Genomic DNA, 23,044 nt, shown 5'->3' with positions numbered 1-23,044 from the left:
CATTCCAGTAAGAGTGGTTATTACATGACCCATAAAAATCAATGAATTTCCAAGGGGAAAGCTTCTATAGGCTGAGCTTTCAGGAAGAACTTTCTAAATTCCAAGCAGAACTGTGATGATCAGGTAGCATCTGACCTTGGAGACATGCTAGTTCTGCCCTAACTTAAAGCAACAAAATGAATAGCACAAAATGAGCCTTTTTCTTTTTGTGATTCTCTTTTGAATCAAGAACACATACATTTTCAACCTAGTATCCACATATACTTTTCAGTTATTAGACCCTAAAAAGATAAGTTTTGCAATATATTGAATTATCAAAATGTACAAAGTATGTTCAAAGCTTTTGGGAAAACAATGGTGTAGAATCACTACTTGACCACTTGATACACCCATTCACTTTCCCATTTTTTTGCTCTCAATGCCTCTATTATATTCCTAATGGTATCAAATCTACTTTACACAATTTGAAACTCTGAAATTTTCCTGTTATTTCTATTATCTATATGAAATGATTCTTCTATTGAATATTTTATTTGATTATGGCTTGGTTTTAATATTGCTATCACTATTTTCTTTCATTTGTGTTCATTTAATGTAATTTTGACTTTCATTTCATATTTGTTTGATAGCTCAATTTTTAAAAAAAATCTCATAAACAAGAAGTCATTTATTCGTTATTTTCTAATTCAAGCTGGGAGTCATTTTAGGACACTATTATCCTAAATGAAACTTGCATTTATGTGTTACATGATTAATCTAAATTCTCTCAAAGTTTAATCTGATAGTTGCTATATCTATCATAGATTTTAATTCAGAAATCTTGTTTCCCTTCCATTAAATCTTTCTCATATCAATTTTCCTTCATCATGACATGTTGCTTTGATTTCATAGGAACAACAATCATGTTCTTCAAGGTCCTTTAAAACTCAAAGTCATTTTTCAAAAATTTGTTTCCCTTCTTGCAGTAAATCATTCATAGACAAGTCATGATGTCTAAATTTGAAGGAATTTGATGCTTCCTTTTGCAGTATAGAATACCTTCAAATTTCCCCATTTTTCTGCCCTTATTATTATTTTGTTTTTGCTAAGATAAAGGAAATTTAATACAGTTAACAGGTTAGACAGATGGGAGAACTAAGAAAATAACCTATGTACAGACAGGCAGCCTAAAGGAAACAAGAGCAGGAAGCACTACTGGACTACACTAAAAGAAGTAAGGGAACAGTCACCTGTCCTGGAGCACTACAGCTCACAAGGAGACCTGGCCCTGCTGGAGGTGCCAATCTCCATCAAATGGGAAATAGAGAAAGGCTCTACTTCTCTGCACCCCAATGCCTCATGTAGCCCAAAACAAATGAAAAAAGACACAGGAGTCTGGGAAAAGCAAGAAAGGTTTATTTGTACTAAACTAAGTAGAAAACAGAGAGCACAAACAGGAACACCAAATGGATACTATCTACTGATTCTGAGGGACATTCTTACCCCTGTATTAGTTTTAATTTGCCATACAAAAGATTATGTTCCCACTGAACCTGAGGCAACCATCTTTAAAACTCAATATACTGTCACCTCTTTATAAAGATGGACTCAGTCTGAATATCAAAATTTTCTGCTTATATTAATTGCAAAATATTTTTGAGTTGTAACATTCTGCCAAGAGATTGCTTGAAAGCATTAGAAAAATACTGGCAACACAGACTACAAGGTCCTGGATGCCAGATAAAAGAGAAGTGCAAAAAAGTGAACCTGAAAATTGGCACTGCATTTGCTAATTCTCAGAACAGCTGAGAGCCTGAATATGTGAGAAGAGCATCCAGCAGTCTTGTGAGTCCTAGGGAGTGAAAGCTCTAACAAGGATTGAAGGTCCTAGGAAATTCAGTAGGTTCTGTGAGAGAGTTATAGCCTTGGAATAGATGGAAAAAAATGGCCAGTCCATAAAAATACTGAAGTCATATGTTATAATAGTGCAATCTCTGTTTAGACCTGATAATCTTTTTTTATTTTTTTCATTTATTCATACGTGCATACATTATTTGGATATTTCTACCCCCGTCCCCTACCTCCTCCTTCTTCCCTTACCCCCCTTGCTTCCAGCAGAACCTATTCTGCCCTTTTCTCCAAATTTGTTGAAGAGCAGACATAAGCAATAATAAGAAAGACATACACTTTTTGCTAGTTGATATAAGGATAGATGTACAGAGAGATTTCTAGCATTGCTTCCATGCATAAGTATATTACAACCTAAATTGATTCATCTCTACCAGACCTCTCTACCTTCCCTTGTTGACCTCTGCCATTTTAAGGTTACTGTATTATCTCCTCTGCAGTGCACTTTCAAATTTTGGGTTTCTTCACCTTTCCCTATTCCTCCTATATGTGTTCTCCCCTTAGCGTGTGACCCAAGTCTAATAATATTACTGCATTTGTTTTACATCTAAAGTCTGCATAAGAAGAACAAACAATTTTTGGTCTTCTGAGCCTGGCTAACCTCGCTCAGAATGGTATTCTCCAGTTCCATCCATTTACCTGCAAATGACAAGATTTCATTCTTCTTCATGGCTGAGTAAAATTCCATTGTGTACAAGTACCACATTTTCTTAATCCATTCGTCAGTAGTGGGGCATCTTGGCTGTTTCCATAACTTGGCTATTGTGAATAGCGCTGCAAAAAACATGGGTGTGCAGGTGCCTCTGGAGTAACCTGAGTCACATTCTTTTGGGTATATCCCCAGGAGTGGGATTGCTGAGTCATATGGCAGGTCTATGTTTAGATTTTTAAGAAGTCTCCATATTGTTTTCCAGAGTGGTTGCACCAATTTGCATTCCTACTAGCAGTGGATTAGGGTTCCTTTTCCCCCCACATCCTCGCAACATTTTTTAGTGTTGTTTTTGATGATAGCTATTCTAACAGGGGTGAGGTGAAATCTTAGTGTGATTTTGATTTGCATTTCCTTTATGGCCACATTTTTTCATGTGATTTTTGGCCATTTGAATTTCTTCTTTTGATGAAGTTCTTTTTAATTCAGTTCCCCATTTTTAATTGTTTCATTGATTTTAGGAGGGTTTAGTTTCTTAAGTTCCCTGTATATTCTGGTTATCAGTCCTTTGTCTGATGTGTAGCTGGCAAATATTTTCTCCCACTCTGTGGGTGGTCTCTTCAGTTTAGAGACCATTTCTTTTGTTGTGCACAAGCTTTTTAATTTTATGAAGTCCTATTTGTCCATCCTTTCATTTAGTTGCTGATCTGCTGGAGTTCTATTGAGGAAGTCTTTGCCTATAATTATTACTTCCAGAGTGTTCCCTGCTCTTTCCTGTACTAACTTCAGAGTTTACAGTCTGATATTAAGGTTCCTGATCCATTTTGGGTTGATAGTAGTACAGGATGATAAACATGGATCTAGTTTCAATTTTCTGCAGCCAGACAACTTTTCCCAGCAGCAACTTGTTGAAGAGGCTGTCTTTTCTCCATCATATGTTTTTTGGCATCTTGGTCAAAAATAAGGTAGGCATAGCTGTGTGGATTCATATCCGGGTCCTCTATTCTGTTCCACTGTAGACCTAATAATCTGATCCCAGTTTAACTGCCTTCCAGAACCAGAAATAAAACTGCCTTCCAGAACAAGAAATTTTGTAGAAAAATAATGAAAACTGTAACCTCAAATTATCTCTACAATGCTGTAATACCCAGCATCCAATTAGGATAACCAACATGCCAGGAGAAGAGAGAGAGAGAGAGAGAGAGAGAGAGAGAGAGAGAGAGAGAGAGAGATTTTTATAAGAGATCTAGATATTTGAGTTAATGTACTGTGAAAGTCAGAAATCTTAAGTCAAAATTCACCAGGAAGATTCTCTAGGAAGATGTAAACAATAGATTATATGCATGTATAGAAAGATATATTATTATATATTGGCCAACTTGATTATAGAGTCTGAGAAGTCCACAAATCTGCCATCTGCAAACTGGAGGCCCAGGAAATGGGATGGTACACTTCCAGTCTAAATAAAAAGGCTGAAAGCCAGGGTAGGAGGTTCAATGGTGTTTGTCCAAAAGGTCCAAGAACCAACAGCACTAATGTCTGAGGACAAGATGGATATGGCAGCTCAAGCAGAGACAGTAAATTCCTCCTTACTCCACCTCATTGTTCTAGTCAGGCCTCAGTGGACTGGATGACGCAGACCTGCAGGTGGTAGCAATCCCTGATATGTGAAAATTTTTAAATTTTAAATTTGATGTACAAATATATTTGAAAGGTTAGATTTTTAAAATGTACTATTTAATGAAACATATATAATAAAGTAATGGAATGGGGATCCTAGAACTAAAATTGTAATATAATTTGATCCAAAATTCAACAATGCTTCAGATGCAAAAGGAGAAAGGAGTATTAAACTGAAAGTTCAGGAAAATTTCCAAATCTGATACATGGATCAAAGTAAAAGAGGCTGGGATGTCACTCAATGCTAGGGCACCTGCCCAGCATGTACAAGAACCAGGTATGATTCCCAGGACCACAAAAGGCACCTATAAGACAGAGTAAGAAGGTTGAATTCATGTAAAACTGGAGTCTCATCTTCAAACAGATGTGCAGTAAGGAAGAAAAACCCAAAGAACAGATAATGTTCAAAATTTTTCTTATTAGCTTTTAAATTTTATATGCTACATATGAAATTACAATGTATGACACAGCCACAAAAGAAGTATGAGGGGTCATCAAATTTAGAATATTTGACCTTATTTTTTCTAGATATTGATAAAGGTATGAGTTATTACTAGATTTTAGTGGGTAAGGGGCTTTTGCAACCCCTAAGGGAACACTTAAAAAGTAAATAAAATAGTGCCATAATAAAGGCTACAAAATAGAATAATTTTAAGTGTTTCAATGGCCATAATAAAAGGCATAAAACAGAATGTGGAATAGATGAACAAATTAAAAAAAAACAAGGAGTAAGATAAGATAGTTAAGCACCAATATATCAATAATTATACAGAATATAAGAAAATATAAAATAAGGTTATTTAAAAGCAGATATAAATCCTAAAATATGAGGATACAGAAAACTTGTCAAAGAATATAAAAAGACTTACTATGTAAATAGTAACCAGGAAAGAAGAAATATGGAATTCTGTCCTAATATTGGGGGTAAGTAGTCTTCAAGGAAACACTTATCACTAGAAATAAGGACAGGTATAGAATAATGATAGAAAAGATACATTGATAGGAAGTTTTGAAACAGGACTTAGAAAGTTGCTCTCAATAAACTGTATTTGAAAAATCACATCCAATAATTGAAAAATGTACCTATTCTTTAAATACACTTAGGACATTCACAAGTTTTGATAATGCAAGACCATAAATGCATATCAAGAAAATGCAAAGGAGTGAAGTCATGCCAAATGTTCTTTGACCCCAGTGGTATTGCAGTAAAAAAATCAATAAGAAAAATTATAACTGGAATAAATCCATATATTTGTATGTTAATCAATATAATTCCAAATAAACTGCTAGCTAAGAAAAAAATGTGGAAATCAGAAAAGTGAGTTGATAAAAAACAAAAAAACACACAATGCTTTAACTATCCTATGGTCTTTTCAGAGACTCCATATAAAATTTCCATTACCTCATTTACATTTTAAGCTTTACCAGGCCTCGTTTACAGTGTGGCTTTGTGCATAATCGATATCTGATGCAGCACTTTTTCTTTTTCTAGGTCCCACTCAAAACCGGGTGCATTACAGGTTATTGGCAAAAGAGTCCAGGGACTACACACATATTGTGTACTATAGTAGTCTCACAGGTATTATATACTTGGTAGGTATTAATGCAAAATGAGATACCTTGTCTTAGTTTAGGTGTGATATACCAGCATGTCTCTGACCATCTGCTCCCTAAAACATTCATTTAAATGTCAGGCCCCCAAATTTTGTAGCTTTATTCTCCCTCTACCAAACATATGTATAACCAACACATCTAGGCTGCATTCCCTAACCTACCCACTAGGGGCAATCAGAATGCCACTTGGTGAAGCAAATTATATTCTGTGTGCTCTCTCTAGGACAAAAGTCCTGGAGACTTAATTTCAAAAGTAACACTTGACATTGCCCTGAAGGAAGACAGTGGAATTATATTACTTTCTCTCTTAGGGGAAGACATACTTCTCTGAGTATCCTTTGTGATTGGTATGGGGAAGAATGGATTCCCAGGTCAATAGGATAAATCAAAGCAAGACATGTGTTGATTTGCTTTAAAAAAGATACCACATCTCTGATAGCAGCTACAATTGGAGTTGCTATCTAATTATATTTTCAATAATCTGCATTCATTTTTAAGATACAGCTGACTTTTATGACAGCCAAATAGGCAAATTAAAGGTGGGTATAATTGGAATAACATCTGCCTTTCAAACCTCCAATGACAATTCAACTGCCATAAGTCTCTCAGGGTTGTGACAGATATTGTTTTGCTTTGTTCCATTTGTTTTTTATAAAATGATAAAGAAACCCATTCTGATGTGTTTTCACTGGCTTTTGCTATTTTACTGGACTTCACACCATAGGAAAAAGAGCTTATATGACAAGATCTTAAAGCTTGGTTATTATGTATACTCCAGCAGGTGCCATTTTAACATAGCCTTGGAGCAAATCTGAGCATATCTCTGAGCCTAATTCCTCACTCTGATACTTGTGTGAATGTGGAATTTCGGTTTCCTAGAGATCACATTAACTCAGAATCAGTATAAAGTCTTTAAACTTTTTTTTGTGTGTGTGTGGTACTGGGGTTTGAACTCAGGGCCTACACCTCAAGCCACTCCAACAGTCCCTTTTTCATGACGGGTTTTTTCAAGATAGGGTTTCATGAAATATTTTCTGGGGCTGGCTTTAAATCATGATCCTCCTGCTCTCTGCCTCCTTAGTAGTTAGGATTAAGGGTGTGAGCCACTGGCACCTGGCAAGTCTTTAAACTTTTGAATAAATGTATTTACCCAGTATCTGATTGTCATACTAGATAGCCTCTGGTGCTTTGAAACAAAGCCTGGAGAAATATTTCAGTACATTCTCATTGGCGGTTTGTTTTTAATCAAGGTCTTCACATCTGTGATAGAGTGACCAACGATCTAACTCTCTATGGACTGGAAAGTGTAACTCCTTTTGTGGTGGCACAAATTGGGTGATCTAAGTCACCAGACTTAGATTTTTTCCTATTATAAAGATTTATACATCTGTTTTATTCCTAGGGACTTCAAGTTCAGTTAAAATACCACCACGAAACCATGTGTGTCAAAACATTCTGATTACCACTCCAGTACTGCTGCCTACGATGGTAATTGAACTTGGATTGTCTGAACACTTAAACCCAGTCTCCTACGCTCCAGGATACCATTATTATCATTGAAATCAAGGACTTCAATTCTATTACAACACAACTCCACTTTTATCCCTAGCCTAGGATGACAGCCACCACAGAGCTTTTCAAAACTACAGGTATCCATAAATGCACTTATCAATTCTTTATAAAGGGAAATCTGGGCACATCTAGGATACATTGCTGGGAGACAGTGACAGAAGAGCATGCAACAGGCTCTCTGAAGCATTGCTATTGTCCTAAGACTTGAATGCCTTCCTCTCCATTATGCCACAGAGGACTGGTATTTTTTGATCTCATTAATACAAGCTTTGAATCCAGACTTCAGTAGTCAAATGAGCAAACATGTCAAATTCCAACTTTTCTAACTAGAACTTACATTTAGAATGAAACTTAGTGAAACCATACAGCAACTTTAGATTAAAATTTGTTCTTTGGAAGTGACTTTATCAATCTACTATCATGATTTTTAGGAGTATATAAAAATAAAATTTAAATATTTATTTGTGGTGCCTTTGCAATGGACATCTATTCTCCTGGAGGAAACCTATTGATTCGATTCCTAGGGCATTTGGGAAATAATTGTTCTGGGAATAAGAACAGTAATTGTGAGAACTTCATAATACCCTAAGCTTAAGCATTAGTGATCTGACCTGCATCATGGTGCTGGTGTGCAGTCAATTTCTTTATTATTCATTCTTCTGCACTTTCAAATTTTTGCACATTTGCTTTGCATCAATAGATATAATAAATTCTTTTAAATTTATCAGTGAAGTTCTGTACATTCATAGGCTTGCTTTTGACTGGGAGGTCATAGGCATAAGTGTATCCATTTTGCTCTTGTCAGCTCTTCTTCACTCTTGTAAGTGGGGCAGCAAATCCTGCTGTTCTCGTCATTATCCTTATTGTCATAAGAGTTGAATATAACAGTCACTTGATTTTCCAAGCCATGACTTTTATCAGCCCTTCAGTTTAAGCCATCTATAGACAATCATTTAAATAAAAATGATGTCATTGTCAGCCACAGGTTACCATTCTCCCATTTTCCATTTGCAAGGTCATTATGACTTTGTTCATGTTTAAATTAAGGATTAGCTCAGTTCTGTAATACCATCATGGAAGATAACTTTCTGGGAACACTGGAGAGAGAAAGTACCATAACAATCCATGTCAAAGCAGGAAACTCATATACCTTAGAATATCTGTGATCAAAAGAATTTAATATAGGAAATCTGTAATGAAGGTGATCAAAGTCTGAAAGGACCAAAAGGGGTCAGCAGGACACAACGTATGACAGAACATATCGTTGCTATCTCAACTATACTTAGTCTGGAAACAACAAAAAACTAAAACCAAACAAACAAATCAATGCATGAAGTAAATCAAGGAATCGGTAACACCAGAGCCAAAAAGCCTTGTTTGTCAAAGGGTCACGAAGAAGAAACCAAAAATGTGGAGGAACATTCTATGGGTGTTTGAGCCAGGGAAATTATGAAGTCATTGCTGTAAACACCACCCAAGAAAAAGGAGAGAAAAAAGTATCCTGGATTCTCCTTTCTGCTCTTTATTCTTCTAGAACACCTGCTAATAGCCAAACTCAGCAAGAAGACAGTTTATGCAAGAGCCAGAGATCCATTCTTCTGTCATTTATGATCTATTTAGAGAGCACAAGATACAAATAAGAGGGAAAACACTTAGGTATAGATCGGTGGGACATAGATCAGTAGTAACAGAAGGAAGAAGGAATTTGAGAAAAGAAAGGAGGAATAAGCAAGTATGGTGGTTCACACATGTAATCCATGCTCTCAGGAGGCTGAGGCAGACAGATCATGAGTTTAAGGCCAGAAAAGGCTACAGAGTGACTTCCACGCCAACGTGGAAAAAGTCAATTCTTTTGACTCCATCTCAAAAGAATTGGCATTAGTCTGGACTACTAGTAGTAGAGAAGAGAAGTGCTGATGAGAAAATTGTGGCAGCTTGATAACAATAAAGAACAACAATAAAAATCCTATTTGTGATCTTCCCCTCCCATAGATAGCATACCCTGAGGAAGTAGACCACCGTGAAAACTTCCATCCTTAGAATTTTAATGTAAAAACAGATTTCTGGATTTAACCACCTGACATTATCTCTCTCTGCTTAATATTACAGAGAAGTTTTCTGAGAAAAAACTTGCAGCATTTTCATTGCTTTCGGTGCATCTATAATGTTAAAGCTTCATAGAAAGGAAGAAACAGAACGGAAGACATCCAAACAATACCCAATACAATTCACACCCCAAGCCAACGCAGAATGTGTTCGCATGGGTGATTCAGAACAAAGTCCCACATTCACAATACTTGGCTCTTCCAAGTGGAAACAAGAAAATCTCAAGTCTGTTGAGAGTGAAGACATCAGCTCTCAGTATCCCTGTCCTAAGGAAAGACAGACAGAATTCATAGACCTGTTTGTAACATAAGCAAAACTTAGGAGAAGAGAGTTTGATGTGTTTGCTTAAGACACACTTTGGTAAGAACTTAGAGCCTTGTTGAACTAAATTTAGGCTCTAATTTTTAATTTGAATAATTCCTTTGTTACATATTCTAAATTATTTATATACAGTTTATACCTTATACTCAAAATAACATATGGGATGTCATCTATTAATTCTGAAAAAGTTTCACATTAATGAGTACAAAATAACAAGACAAATTGTTTATCTTATGACCAAAACTTAAAAACTCAACACATACATGTAAAAAATTCTGCTTACATTACACCAAAAGAATGTTGGAAATCATTAGAGATTTAGACTATAAAGAATAGTTTCTCTTTTGTAGATTTAAAATTTTTACTTTAATTCTGTAATAAGCAAAAAGTGTTATAATATAAAGATTTTATTATTTTGGTTGGTACTGGGATTTTGAATTCAGGACCTCGTGCTTGCTTGGCACGTTCTCTACCATGTAAGCTAGGCTTCCAGCCCAAATTCTTATTAAAAATATATATCTGAGTCAGCAACTTTCTGTTTTACTACATTTTTCATAACATGTTGCTGCACTATAATCTTTAACAATTTTATAAAATGTGAAGATTACAAGTCCTTATTATATCAATATTTACTAAAATAAATGACATGATATATTACTGTAATTCTGTAACATACTCCTGCTCTCTAGCACCCAATGTGATTTGTCAGTGAAGTCATGGAAAACATCATTTGGAAGACAAAAATCAAGTGTGGATGACTGAAGTGCAGCTTACATTTTTAAAATTGATCTGATAATATTAACTGAATTCGTCACAAGAACTTATATAAAAATGATAAATGATAATAGATTCATGAGTAAAGTTTTTGCAACTTCAAGTAAAGTTGTGATATCTTTTATGCATTAATAAAATGCTCTGTAAATTTAATATATTCTGTTTTTATGTTGTCTCCTATCTATTATGGCATTAATATCAACAAAATTTTCTTACTCCTAACTTATCGAGTTAAAATATTACTTTACCACTCTTCTCTAATAAGTGAAAAACATCACAAAAAGGGAACCTACAATTTGTTTTCTTAAGATTTCACAGAAATTGAGTAGCAAATGGGAAGATAAGGTGTTTGAATGTCCAATTGCCAGCTACTGCTCTCTTTCTTTCTCTCTCTCTCTCTCTTTTGTTCTCTCTCTCTCTCTCTGTCTTTCTCTTTCCCTCTCCTCTCACATTCTTCCAGACTGGACAGTCTGAGGGAATTTTTATTAATTTCAAAACCACTTGCATAATTCTAGCTCACACTGAAATGATGGAAGTTTTTTGTTTCTAATAGCATGTACTGGGTTGTGTGGAATGAAGAAGTGCTTAGGTTGAGTTCTGAATCAAAGACAACATTTTCCTCACATCCATAAACTTCAAGAGAGAAGTAAAAGACTACATCAAGAAAAAATAATTCTTTTATAGTAACAGGTGATTGCTTTTGGTCAAAGTTTAGTCCCACTAACAGATCAATGCATGATTATTTTCACTTCTGCAACTTTTGCTTTTATAAATTATCAGGGAAGATGATATCTGATGATGCTATGATGGCATTTTTCTTGAAAAATGAAATTCACTTGGTAATGAAAATCCTTTCTAGAACTTACATGGTGGTCTCAAATGTAAATATAATCACATGATGCCTGAGTTACCACATGACCCTGACCTTAACACCATCAGAGTTTTCAAGTGGTTCAAGTGACTGGACAGCAGATCAAAGACATTCTCATGACGTAAGACGCTTGGTTGAGGTTTGATCTCATATGACCCTGAGTAAATCAATTAAATTCTTGGTCCCGGCTTCATTCATGTGTAGCAGAAATTGAAGCAAAATTGAAAATTTCCAATAACATACATCAAACACATACATCACACACATGCACTCATGTTATTTTTTTTTTAATTGTCATTTAAGTAACACTTGTTTTTGAGTGTAACTGATTTTTCTCCCAAGCAGATAAAAGATAGCACTCTAATGAAGTATTAGACTTCACAAGCATGCCCATACTCAACAGGGTTTAGCAGGAAAGATAAGAGCTACACAAAAGGCAACAGTTGCTTTTGTCAGTTTCTTCAAACTCCATATAGATTGCACTGATCAGGGGAAAGCGTCACAAAAGCCTGTTCTTTAGGGAATATCATCCTCATTCTCTCACAATCTGTCACTCCACATTTGAGTTTGACAAGGTATTTTCACTAAATACCGGCAGCATTCATTTCAGGTTTTATTGAATAACCATGCCAAGGTAGGTCAAATCTGCTGAGGACAAACGTCTTGTCCACATTAGTTTCAAAGTGTCACGGAATGCCTGCTTGAGAGCATCGTTTAAAGGCATCTTCCTTTGAAGATGCAACTGTCGTATTCTTATATCCATATACATAATGCATTTGTTTTCCTTTGTTGGCTTTCAGAGTGTGTCACATTCCTTGCTCTCTGCTTTGGGCCTGCCGTGACTTTTAGAGTGACAGGTCTTGGCAGTTTGCATTAGCATCATTAAAAGCCTGATGATATGCTTTCTCACTGGGGCACTGTCAAGGTTTTATCCTATCTGCAATCTCAACTTCTGTGAAATGTGTAGATCTGTCATCAGCAGGAAGAAAGAAGTTTGAAAGACACCAAGAGAAGCCCTTCCTACTGAAATAATGTAACAGGAATCTGCTCTCAACTGTATCATTGTTCTGATTACATAAGGATGAACACCTAGTGAATTTTCAACATGAAAATTTTAAAGTTAACAATTTCATACATTATTTCTGAGATTTAGAAATAACACAGATTTTACTGTTCTATTTTCATTCTGTAAGGAATTAACCATGCCACAGAATTTTTTTTTAAAAATTCATATTTAAAATCAGTGCCAAAATGAATGTCACTTACAAATGAAAAGAAAATTTTGAGAAAATACCTCTATTTCCTAAAATATCATTTTTATTAGAAATAATATTAATTTTTAGGAATTCTAGCAAGAAATAAAACTATAATTCTAAAATTTGAAGTGGTATTCTACCACTTGAGAGACTCCACCAGTATGTTACTGGTTTTTTGTTTGTTTGTTTGCTTCTATTTTCCTTTATTCTTGTGCTGGGTGGGGGGTACATTGTGGCATTTACAAAAGTACATACAATGTATCAAATATATCAAACCTGAATTCATCCCTTCCACTGCTCTCCTTTATCCAACCACCCCCCCTTCCTGGAATAGTTTTAGTAGGTATCATTTTTGCATTTATATACACCTGTACACAATTTTTTGTACTGTAGTCACCCTCTTAACCCCTTTTCCTCTGACGCCATCCCCTTCTCACTTCTGTTGTGCTCTCCTGTTCTCTGATTTTATACAAGAGAAAAGATATGAGGTTAAAAAAAATGTCACATTTTTGCTTGTTTGAGATAAAGGTACCTACACAGGGAGTTTCCTTGTGATATTTCCATGTATATATGTATTAGAACCCCAGTTGTTTTATCTCCTATAATTTTCTCTTTCTACCTTAGTCCCTTTGTTCTGGTGGTTTCAGCCACTTTAAGATTCCTATATTCATTCTTGTATAGAGAGTATAGTTTCCTTCTTTTACCTTCTCCCTCCTGTGCTTGACCTCCTTTTAGTGTGACCAGAGTTTCCTAATATTCCTGCATTTGTATTAGGTCTATGTTCCACATATGAGAGAACATGCAGCTCCTGGCCTTCTGAGACTGGCTAACTTCACTAAAGATGATGTTCTTCAGTTCCATCCATTTACCTGAGAATGACAGGATTTCATTCTTTGTGGATGGGTAAAATTTCATTCAATATAAATACCATATTTTTTAAATCCTTTTGTCAGTAGTGGGGAATCTTGTCTGTTGTCATAGTTTAACTATTGTGAATAGTGCTGCAATAAACACGGGTGTGCAGTTGCCTTTGTTGTAAGCTGACTCACATTCCTTCGGGTATATCCCCAGGAGTGGAATTGTTGGATCGTATAACAGATCTATTTTTAGTTTTTTAAGGAGCCACCATACTGTTTTCCATAGTGATTGTACTAGCTTACATTCCCACCAGCAGTGAGTAAGTGTTCCTTTTTCTCTGCATGCTTCCTCATATTTGTTGTTGTTTGTGTTTTTGATGGTAGCTATTCTAATAGGAGTGAGGTGGAATCTTAATGTAGTTTTGATTTGCATTTCCTTAATGGCCAGAGATGGTAAACATTTTTTCTTATGTTTTTTTAGCCATTTGGACTTCTTCCTTTGAAAAAGCTCTGTTCAATTCACTTGCCCATTTCTTCATTGGGTCATTAATTTTGGGGGAGTTTAGTTTTTTGAGCTCCCTGTATATTAGGGTTATCAGTTCTTTTTCTGATTTACAGGTGGCAAAGATTTTTTCCCATTCTGTGGGTAGCTTCTTTAATTTAGAAGAAGCTTTTTATTTTCATATATTCTCGTTTGTTCCTTTCTCTTAGTTGCTGAGCAACTCAAGTTCTACTGAGCTCCTATTTGAGCTCTTATTTGAACATCTCTTTATGGACCTCTTTCAGCTCATTAGACACACTTATTCTACTGGGATCAGCAATTGCATATTCTTTTCCTTCATTTTCCACTAAATCCTCTATTGAATTGTTAGTATTTTGAGGGGTTTGGTACCCTGTTTTCTTTTTCTCCCATGTTTCTTTTTGTGCCAGGCTCCTATGTTTTTGATTGGCTACTTGGGGTTTTAATTACCCATTATATTTCCCATGATTTGGATACTGTGATGAGACCGACTTAGTTGTTACCTAGGTTGATGTGCTATTTCTCTTCCCTGACCTGGAGATATAAATTAGCAATAACAAATTCTCTGAATCAATGCCAGACCAGTTATTTACATAATATATAGAGAACATCTTGGTGATATTATCTAGAAGTAGTGGGAATTTGGGGGACAATTGTTGTTTGGATAGAGGTAGATACTTAGGCACTAGAGGAGGGGGCATAAAGGGGAGATAGAATAAGGGGAGAATGGATGTGAGATGTGGGGTCTATAGGGTAATAAGTCCTTAATATGCATTAAGGTGCAGTTCAGCTGTTGCGGGAGAGGGTGCTATTGTCAGAGATTGCCAAAGGATAGGAAGGATGGGGTAATGTGTAAGGATAGTATAATAGGCTACCCAGTGTGTGGTAATTGTTGAAGAGGGGGCTGTGTGGAGGAAGGGAGGGGGAGAAGAGAATTGTAAGCAGAAGAATGGAAGGAAGAAAATAAGAAAAGAGAAGAGAAAAGGTTGGAGAAAGAAAGGAAAGTAGACCAATAGAGAGCTAAACGGATTGGTGTTTGGACAAAATGTAAAGGGGAGGTTGGTAACAATAAAATGAAAGTAAAATAAAAAAATTAAAATAAAAGTAAAAAATCTAAATATATATGCATATATTTATATATAAAAACATAAAATATCTCTTAAATGAATGTTCTGGACACTTTCCTCTGATTTCAAATTCAGTTGCTGATGTTTTTTATAGGCGCTTTGACCGTGACACTGTCCCTTCTTAAGGTTGGTATAATGGACTACTTGTCAGTGGATGTTGCCGGTCCTTATCAGACAGCTTTGGGAGGGATCAGATCAAGGTGTTTGAGCCCTGGCCTTCCTTAGTGGGATGGGCCCTTTGCGGGGGGAGTCAAAAGTGGTCCCACAAGATGCTGGTATATGAGCAGCTCCTATAGGGCAGGCCTGTGAGCTAGAACTGACCTTTTTCTCTTGGAAGACTGTGAGCTTCAGCTCACTCCCAGTTTATCCAAGGCAGTGCAGTGTGTCCTTTTCACCAGAGGTGCACGGGCTAATTCTGCTCAGGTTCAGAACCTCCTCCTCCAGGCAGAGAGTAACTGTTCCCTCCATGAATTTGGAGACCAGTTTTGTCCAGGAGTGGGGAGCAATAAGCTCCCCAGTAGCACTAGACTATGTGGTTCCCTCTAAAGCAGATGATGTGTCCTGCTTACCTGGCGGGCTTGCAGACTCAGATGGAAATGGGTCAGCTACAGGGCAACGCAGGCAGATGGCAGAGGTTCTGTGTCCGTGCATATTGTGGCAGGTCCAGGTCGTCCCAGATGCTTGCAGATCTCTTTCTGCAGTTCTGTGCAATGAGTTTTTGCTTTACCGGTCAAGACAAGAAGGAAATGAGAGAAAAAGAAAAAGAAAAAGACAAAAAAATGGTGGTAGTGGGGAAGCAGTTTCTTAGCCTGATGAACCAACAAACCAGGGAGCCTGCAGCTGCCTATCCTAGAGCCCTACTGTTATGCACTATACAAAGCTAATTTAAAGTTGGTCATTGGATATTTTGTTCCCCCTATGTATTGGCATTATTTTAGTTGGCAGAAAAACCAGGGTTACCTGGTCCTTGCTGCCATTAAAATCTGGAGTGTTTGTCTGAAATCATGCATGTCAAGGTCCCAGGGAGTCAGCTACCTGCCCTCTTGGGTTTCTCTTGTTACTGTTTTTTGTAATGTTTCCTAAACACTGCAAAATCACACAAATGTATGTAATTAAATCAGAAAATAAGTCCAGAAATATACAAGTACTCTGATTTGATCATTTTCATCCACAATTCATGGAATGGAAGAAATTGTAAAGTGTTGTGTAAATTAAAAATTATTGCAGACTCCACATTTACTTGTATAGTAAAATGTAAAAGAAAGTGTTGTAAGCCAAATCATCATCAGTCCTGATACATGCCATATTCTCCAGGTTCTCTCTCCTTTCCCCTGTCTTAGGAAGTGATCTTTCTTTCATGAAGAATCAAGATGGTGCTAGAAGACATGAGTTTGAACAAGCTCCAAAACTTACATTTTATTCTTTGTTAGGTAAGCCCTTCATTATGAAAAGTACACTGTAAAATAATTTTATTAGCATACATTAGTTTCTATTTCTGAAAAAATATTACACTGTCAGACAAGCGTTGACAAAAATTTCTGTATTCCTACATTCAATTTTGTCATTTGTGTTACAGGTGGATTAGTGTATTTCCTATGTCACAGAATGTCATGAGGTTTAAATGAACTACTCCATGGGAAAATGCTCTAAAAAGAGGTAATATCCAAACTGAAGCACAATTACTTTCCTTTAGTGCTTTCCAAAGTCCTTGGGATTTAGTAAATTAATTTTCTGTGTGTGTCCATTTGTCTATGAATATGTTTATGTATGTTTCTTATGTCTTTATATTCACTCTGTGATATGTCTGGTAGTTTTTCTAAACTGGAATTCTACTAGTTTCTTTTTTCAATCAAGAAAATTCAAATAAGAATGCAATAAATTTATCCATTTTTGCACATTTGTAAAGTTTAACATCAATCTATCTGACATAAATTCTCCTGCAAGTTTGCACCTGTGAGAAACATTTTTAAAAGCATCAAGTACAATGACTCTTGATTTAAAGGTATTTTACAGCATAGTCTGTTTTATAAGAACTGAGAGAGGAACATAAGTAATGTGTGTGAAGATGTATCTCCGTGAATTGACAGGGCCCCAGGGTCTGCTTCTATAACTCCAACTAACTAGCAGTGACACCTGGAATGAGCCACTAGGCATGACTGATCTTACTTGTTTGCATCAGTAAAGGGGATCAGATTATTAGTAGAACAGCTTTCAACTCAAAATGAAATAAAATTCTATAAATTAAAAATTAGAATATGACTTACATTTTAATGATGTCTATCAAAAGACTTCTAACATAGCAGGAACTTCAATACCTGAAATCAATTTTTCATCTTCAGTGGTGGAAAACCTTCCTTTCGTGTCCTAATATGAACACTTAGAATGCAAAAATAGACCAAAATGTTTTACAAACAGACACATATTTGGATAATTATATATGCAAGTTTTATCAGTGTTTATTTAGAAACAATCACTTCACTTAATAACTATTGATTAGTCACATACACTGGGCCAAACACAATGGTACAGAATGAGATTGAAAAGATGAATAGACACAGTCTTTCAAAATTCTCAGACAGGGAAACTGATAAAATAAAAATTATAACAACATAAACACGTGCAAAAATTCTAACATCACCACTTTCCATCACTGCATGTTGCTCCATGTCACCACTATGCCTGCTTAGGTAATGCAACAACTTCCCATCACATCTACCTACAGTTACTCTTGCCTGCACAGTCTGTTCTAAAGACAGCAACCAAAATGATTCCATTAAACCACATGACAGAGTGTGGCATTATTTTCTTGAAATGCACGAGTGCCTCCCTGTTCTCTTAAAGTGAAAATTATCTTCCTGGTAGTATACAAAATCCTGTATTATTTGGATTGTCTTCACGCATCTCTTCCATCTTTTTCAGTCCAGACACACTGGACACATCTGGCAGTATGCACACTCAAGGGTTTTACCTGTCTCTTCTCTCAGCCAAATCTTTGCTTAAACTGTTTTTCATTCACTACTATACCTCATCCAATCTCTTCATCCTTTACTTTCCCTTTCCCCTTCTCTATAGTTTTCACAATACTTAAGATGTTTCAACTTTCTCTATGATACTATGCGGTCATTTACATAGTATCCTTCAAGTTCTGCTTAGAATGTATTGGCTATATCATTCTACTGGTATATTGCAGAGGCATTTGTTTTCTGTAATTTTATTTTCATCTCTGTATTGGTACTGCTTAGGGACTGGAAAAAATGAGTTATTCAATATATAATGCTGACTTCTTGAAAGTACTACTGTAACAATGAGAAAATATCACTGCCACCTAGAAAAGAAGGAATTTTAAGATAATTTTGGAAGTAGTTTTAATGTGGATTATGAAAAAAGACTTAAAAAATTAACACCAAAGAATTATTTTCAAGGAAAATTTCTGTGCCTCTCCTCAAGTTATGTGGTTAGGAGTCAAACTCTTATAACATGGTCATGTTAATGGTTTTGTGTGGAAGTGAAACAGAAATTGTGTTACATTTGGAAAGATCAAATACTAATAGTGCTCTAATTCTTTATCACTCATATGTTCAATACTATTTCATTCAAATATTTAAGCAAAAAGTTATACAAGGTAAGATATAATTTTCAACCCTCTGTTAGTAGATAGGCCGATGTGGGAACATATACAGTATGATATTTGCACTAAAAAGCACTTACTATTTCGATTTATAACTTGTTGAAAGTTGAAGACAGTGGGCTAAGCTGATAGAAGATTTCCTGAAGAGAAAAGTGCTAAGAAGGAAGGAAAATTTTAGGAAGTTTCAGCAAAAAATAAGAACAGTGACTAAATTTTTATTGATAATTTCAGGACCTAGAAAGGATTATTGTTTTAATTTAAATCAAATATAGAAAAAGGGAAAACATTTTAGAGTTTGATAATTTCAACAATAAGAGCAAAGGCATCTGTCTGATTTGTTGTTGTTGTTGTTTTGTGGTACTGGGGTTTGAACTCAGGGCCTTCACCTTTAGCCACTTCGCCAGTCCTACTTTTGTGAAGTGTTTTTCTAGATAAGGCTTCACGAACTGTTGTGGCTTTGAACCACAATCCTCTTAATCTCTACCTCCGGAGTAGCTAGAATTACAGGTGTGAGCCACCGGCAACTGGCTTCATCTGTCTGATTTTAAGCAATATACTTTTAAGATGATTACTTCAAATTAGGAGAGATTTGATTTACCACAAGATTCTAACACTAAATTTAGTAATCTAAGAAAAAGTAATATGAATTTTTCTTACAACCAGCTTCTTCATATTAACCATACTTCTACTCACTTTAATATTATATATATTATTGCTCTCTGACCCCCCAAAATTGTTTCCAAACAGCATACTATATTTCAAAATCATTATACATTTTCTTTAGCAACAACAAAAAAACAAATCATAAAAGCACTTTCAGGAAATCATATATTCTCACTCTTAAGTCATTTGATTTATAAATTTCAGACACATGATATAGTTTCATCAGAATCTAAAGAGATATCTCTTCTATTTGTAGAACTTATTTTTTTTCAATTCCAGGGAATAGCGTTGATGTGGTATTTATACTTTACTTTGAGGTTTATTTTATACTAATGACATCTTGCTGAATAAAACTTTAAAGTTTACAGTCATACAATATATTACCTGAGGTTTTGGTCTCACGACAGTCAAGCGCAGTATGACAACATTTTGGTCAATGATGGACCACGTGGTAGAGGTTTCACAGGACTTTAATGGAGCTGGGAAATTCCTCTCTCTTAGTGATGTTATAACCCTAACAGTGTAGCACAACGCACTGCTAACATGTTTGTGGTGAGATGCTGGTATAAACCAACCTAGAGCACGAGTAGTAAGCACATGCAGTTATGTACAGCACATCATGCTTGTTAATAATGATCAACAATTGCATTAGTGGTTAAGTGTTTAATAGGCTGTACTCTTCATGATCGTTGCAGAGTGTGCTTTTAGTACTTATGAAGAAGGGAAGTATGCCCTGTCCTGCCAGCAGCAGACACAGATGTCATTTGATTTCATCATTTTTCCTATACTTGATCTAATGGTGTTTTGTTTGTCATGGCCTATAAGCAAACAAAACCTCTACTACTGTTGCCAGTCAGAGACCACTCTGAATAACTGATCTAATTTTTAATAAAATTAAAAGTGATTAAAGACTACAAAGGTGACAGTCATTGATGGTTATATCTACAAAAGGGGCATGTCCCATCCAACCTAGGTATGTTCTTGAATAGTAACAACAAAGTGGCAGAAATTGGGAAAGAATCTGCATTATTGAAGGCAATGAAACTAACAAAAATTCTAGAAGGGAATATATATCAAATATGGAGAAACTTTCCAGTGACTTGAATTGAAAACCTTACAGGGGCTTCCTGTAAATTAGATCATTTCTGGAATAGCATTCATACTGATGAATAAAGAAAATGTTTATTTCTATGATGGTAATGAGTTGGGATATTTGGGGCCCTAGGTAGGAAGTGGGGTATACCATCAAGATTTTTCTAAGTATACTTTCTGATATTTGCAATGACAAAAAATGACCTTACATTGCATTTCTCAGAATTTGTCCATCATTGTATGTGATGAATGACTGTATATATGCTGATTAATATCGGTAACAAAAGAATAAATTTTCCTAAATTTGCTCTTCCTGTACTCCTTCCAGGGATTGAATAGTTTATATTTTAATTTTTAAAAGGAACTCTTAAAGAAAATTGTCTTTCATCAAAAAAACCAAATTATGATACTTTTATTGCATTATGCTATTTTACCTGAAGAACATATTTCAATGAGATATTTTTAATTATAGCTGCTCTCTATATAGTCAGTTTTTAATCTATTAAATTGATTACCTTAGGCTTAATAGATTTTACAGTATAATTTTAAATAATCTCCTTAATTTATCTGAATCTGCCAACTCCAAAACTAAATAAAATAGGAATTTATACAAAACCACATACAACAGATTTAACAATTAATTTCAATTTTAAGAGAAAAAATCAGGGTGATAAAAGCAATTTTTAAAAATTGTATTTGTTTAGAAGATTTTAAGTTATTCTTTAAAGTAAGTTGTGATTAGATCTAACATAGAACACTACAACATGTCATTAAATAGCTTTTTGAAAACATATTTATTAAAAGGATGGAAGTATTTCATTTAAACAAGTAAAATAATTTAATTATATTGTAAGGTCAATATTAAGAAAATTATTTTCAAAGAAAACTGGTTTCTATTTCATTTCCATTATTATGGCATGGTCTTTGATCTAAGGCAGCTGACGAACATTTTATACTATAGTTTAAAATTCCCTATCCTGAAAAAATAATTAGCAGGAAAAACCTTATCTATGCACTAATACAAAAAAGACATGACTATAAACACCTACCAAGAAGAAAAGTAAAATATCGTTCACCAAAAAAATTTCCACACCTAGACCAGAAAAAAAATAAATTAATAAATAAATCCAAACACTTTTCCAAATGCATATCATTGTAGAAACAACTGCAAATGAATGAGCTTAGTTTTGCAGTGTTGCCTCTGGTGAAGAAGCTTCTCCAGATATTGAAAAACTCCACTCTGAATTTCTGGAAATTCCAATGTGTATTACATCTGTAAAATGTATCTGATGTTTATCTGCACAACAGAATTAGGATACAGTCTATTTCGTATAAATAAGCTTTTCATGTAAATGAGTGGTTGAAAGTCAATTAGAAATTTATACAGTGAAAAATAATATGTTAAACACAACTGTCTTGATTTTAATCTGTCAAAGAACAGCCATGCCCCCAGTTATGATATCAACAAAACCAGTCCCACAAGTTTCAGGAAAAAGAAGCAGGGAGCTATTAAATTATAAGATTAACTTCCACATAAGACTAAATCTTCACAAAATGTTAGGGCAACCAAACATAATCAAAAGAGTTGAAGATTGTTCACAGTTGTAAATAATTACAGTCTTTGAAGTATTATCAGTTGCCCTTGTTTATTTTAAGTTTCTATTACTGTTTTTACGTTTCTGCCTCTCTCCATACATAATTACACACATACACACTACATTACATGTCTACGAAATCCATGACTACAATCCTCAAAAGTTATCAAATCCAAGCAAATAGTATAAGTTAATTTGTGTTATTGTAAGATACTATGTTTCTTACCATTTGTTAAGCGTACACAGGAGATGAATACAGATTTGACATGTTTTATGTCGGAGATTACATTTTGTCCTTTTCCATCTTTGTTTAAATATTCTTGAAACTACTTTGTATATATTCACATTTCTGAGCCTTCACTTTAGGGAACTGCTGTTTTTCCTGGCTTCCTATGGTTACTGCTGCCTCTTTTTTTTCTTTATTGTTTTTACATTTACTTACATGTGTATACATTGTTTGTGCCATATCACCACCCCCCAACTTCCGGGCAGCACCTGTTTCTCCCTCTTGTTCTCCAATTTTGTTGAAGTGAAAACATAAGAGATAATATGAAACACATAGCATTTTTGCTAGTTTGAGATAAAGATGGCTATACAGAGAGATTCCTAGTGTTGCTTCCATGTGCTTGTGTGTTGCAACCCACAATGGTTCATTTCTGCCGTATCTCTTTGCTACTTCCTGGTCCCCTTCCCCCAGTAGCCTCTGCCGGTTTAAGATTACTTTATTTGCTCCTCTGCAGTGAGCACAGCAACCACATTCAAGTTTTAGGTTTCCTTCTCTTTCCTTATTCCTCCCATGCAAGTTCTCCCCTTAGTGTGTGACCCTGTCCAA

This window comes from Castor canadensis, chromosome 4 (genome assembly GCF_047511655.1).
Source record: "Castor canadensis chromosome 4, mCasCan1.hap1v2, whole genome shotgun sequence".
Taxonomy (NCBI): Eukaryota; Metazoa; Chordata; class Mammalia; order Rodentia; family Castoridae; genus Castor; species Castor canadensis.
Note: the sequence above shows the minus strand (reverse complement) of the source record.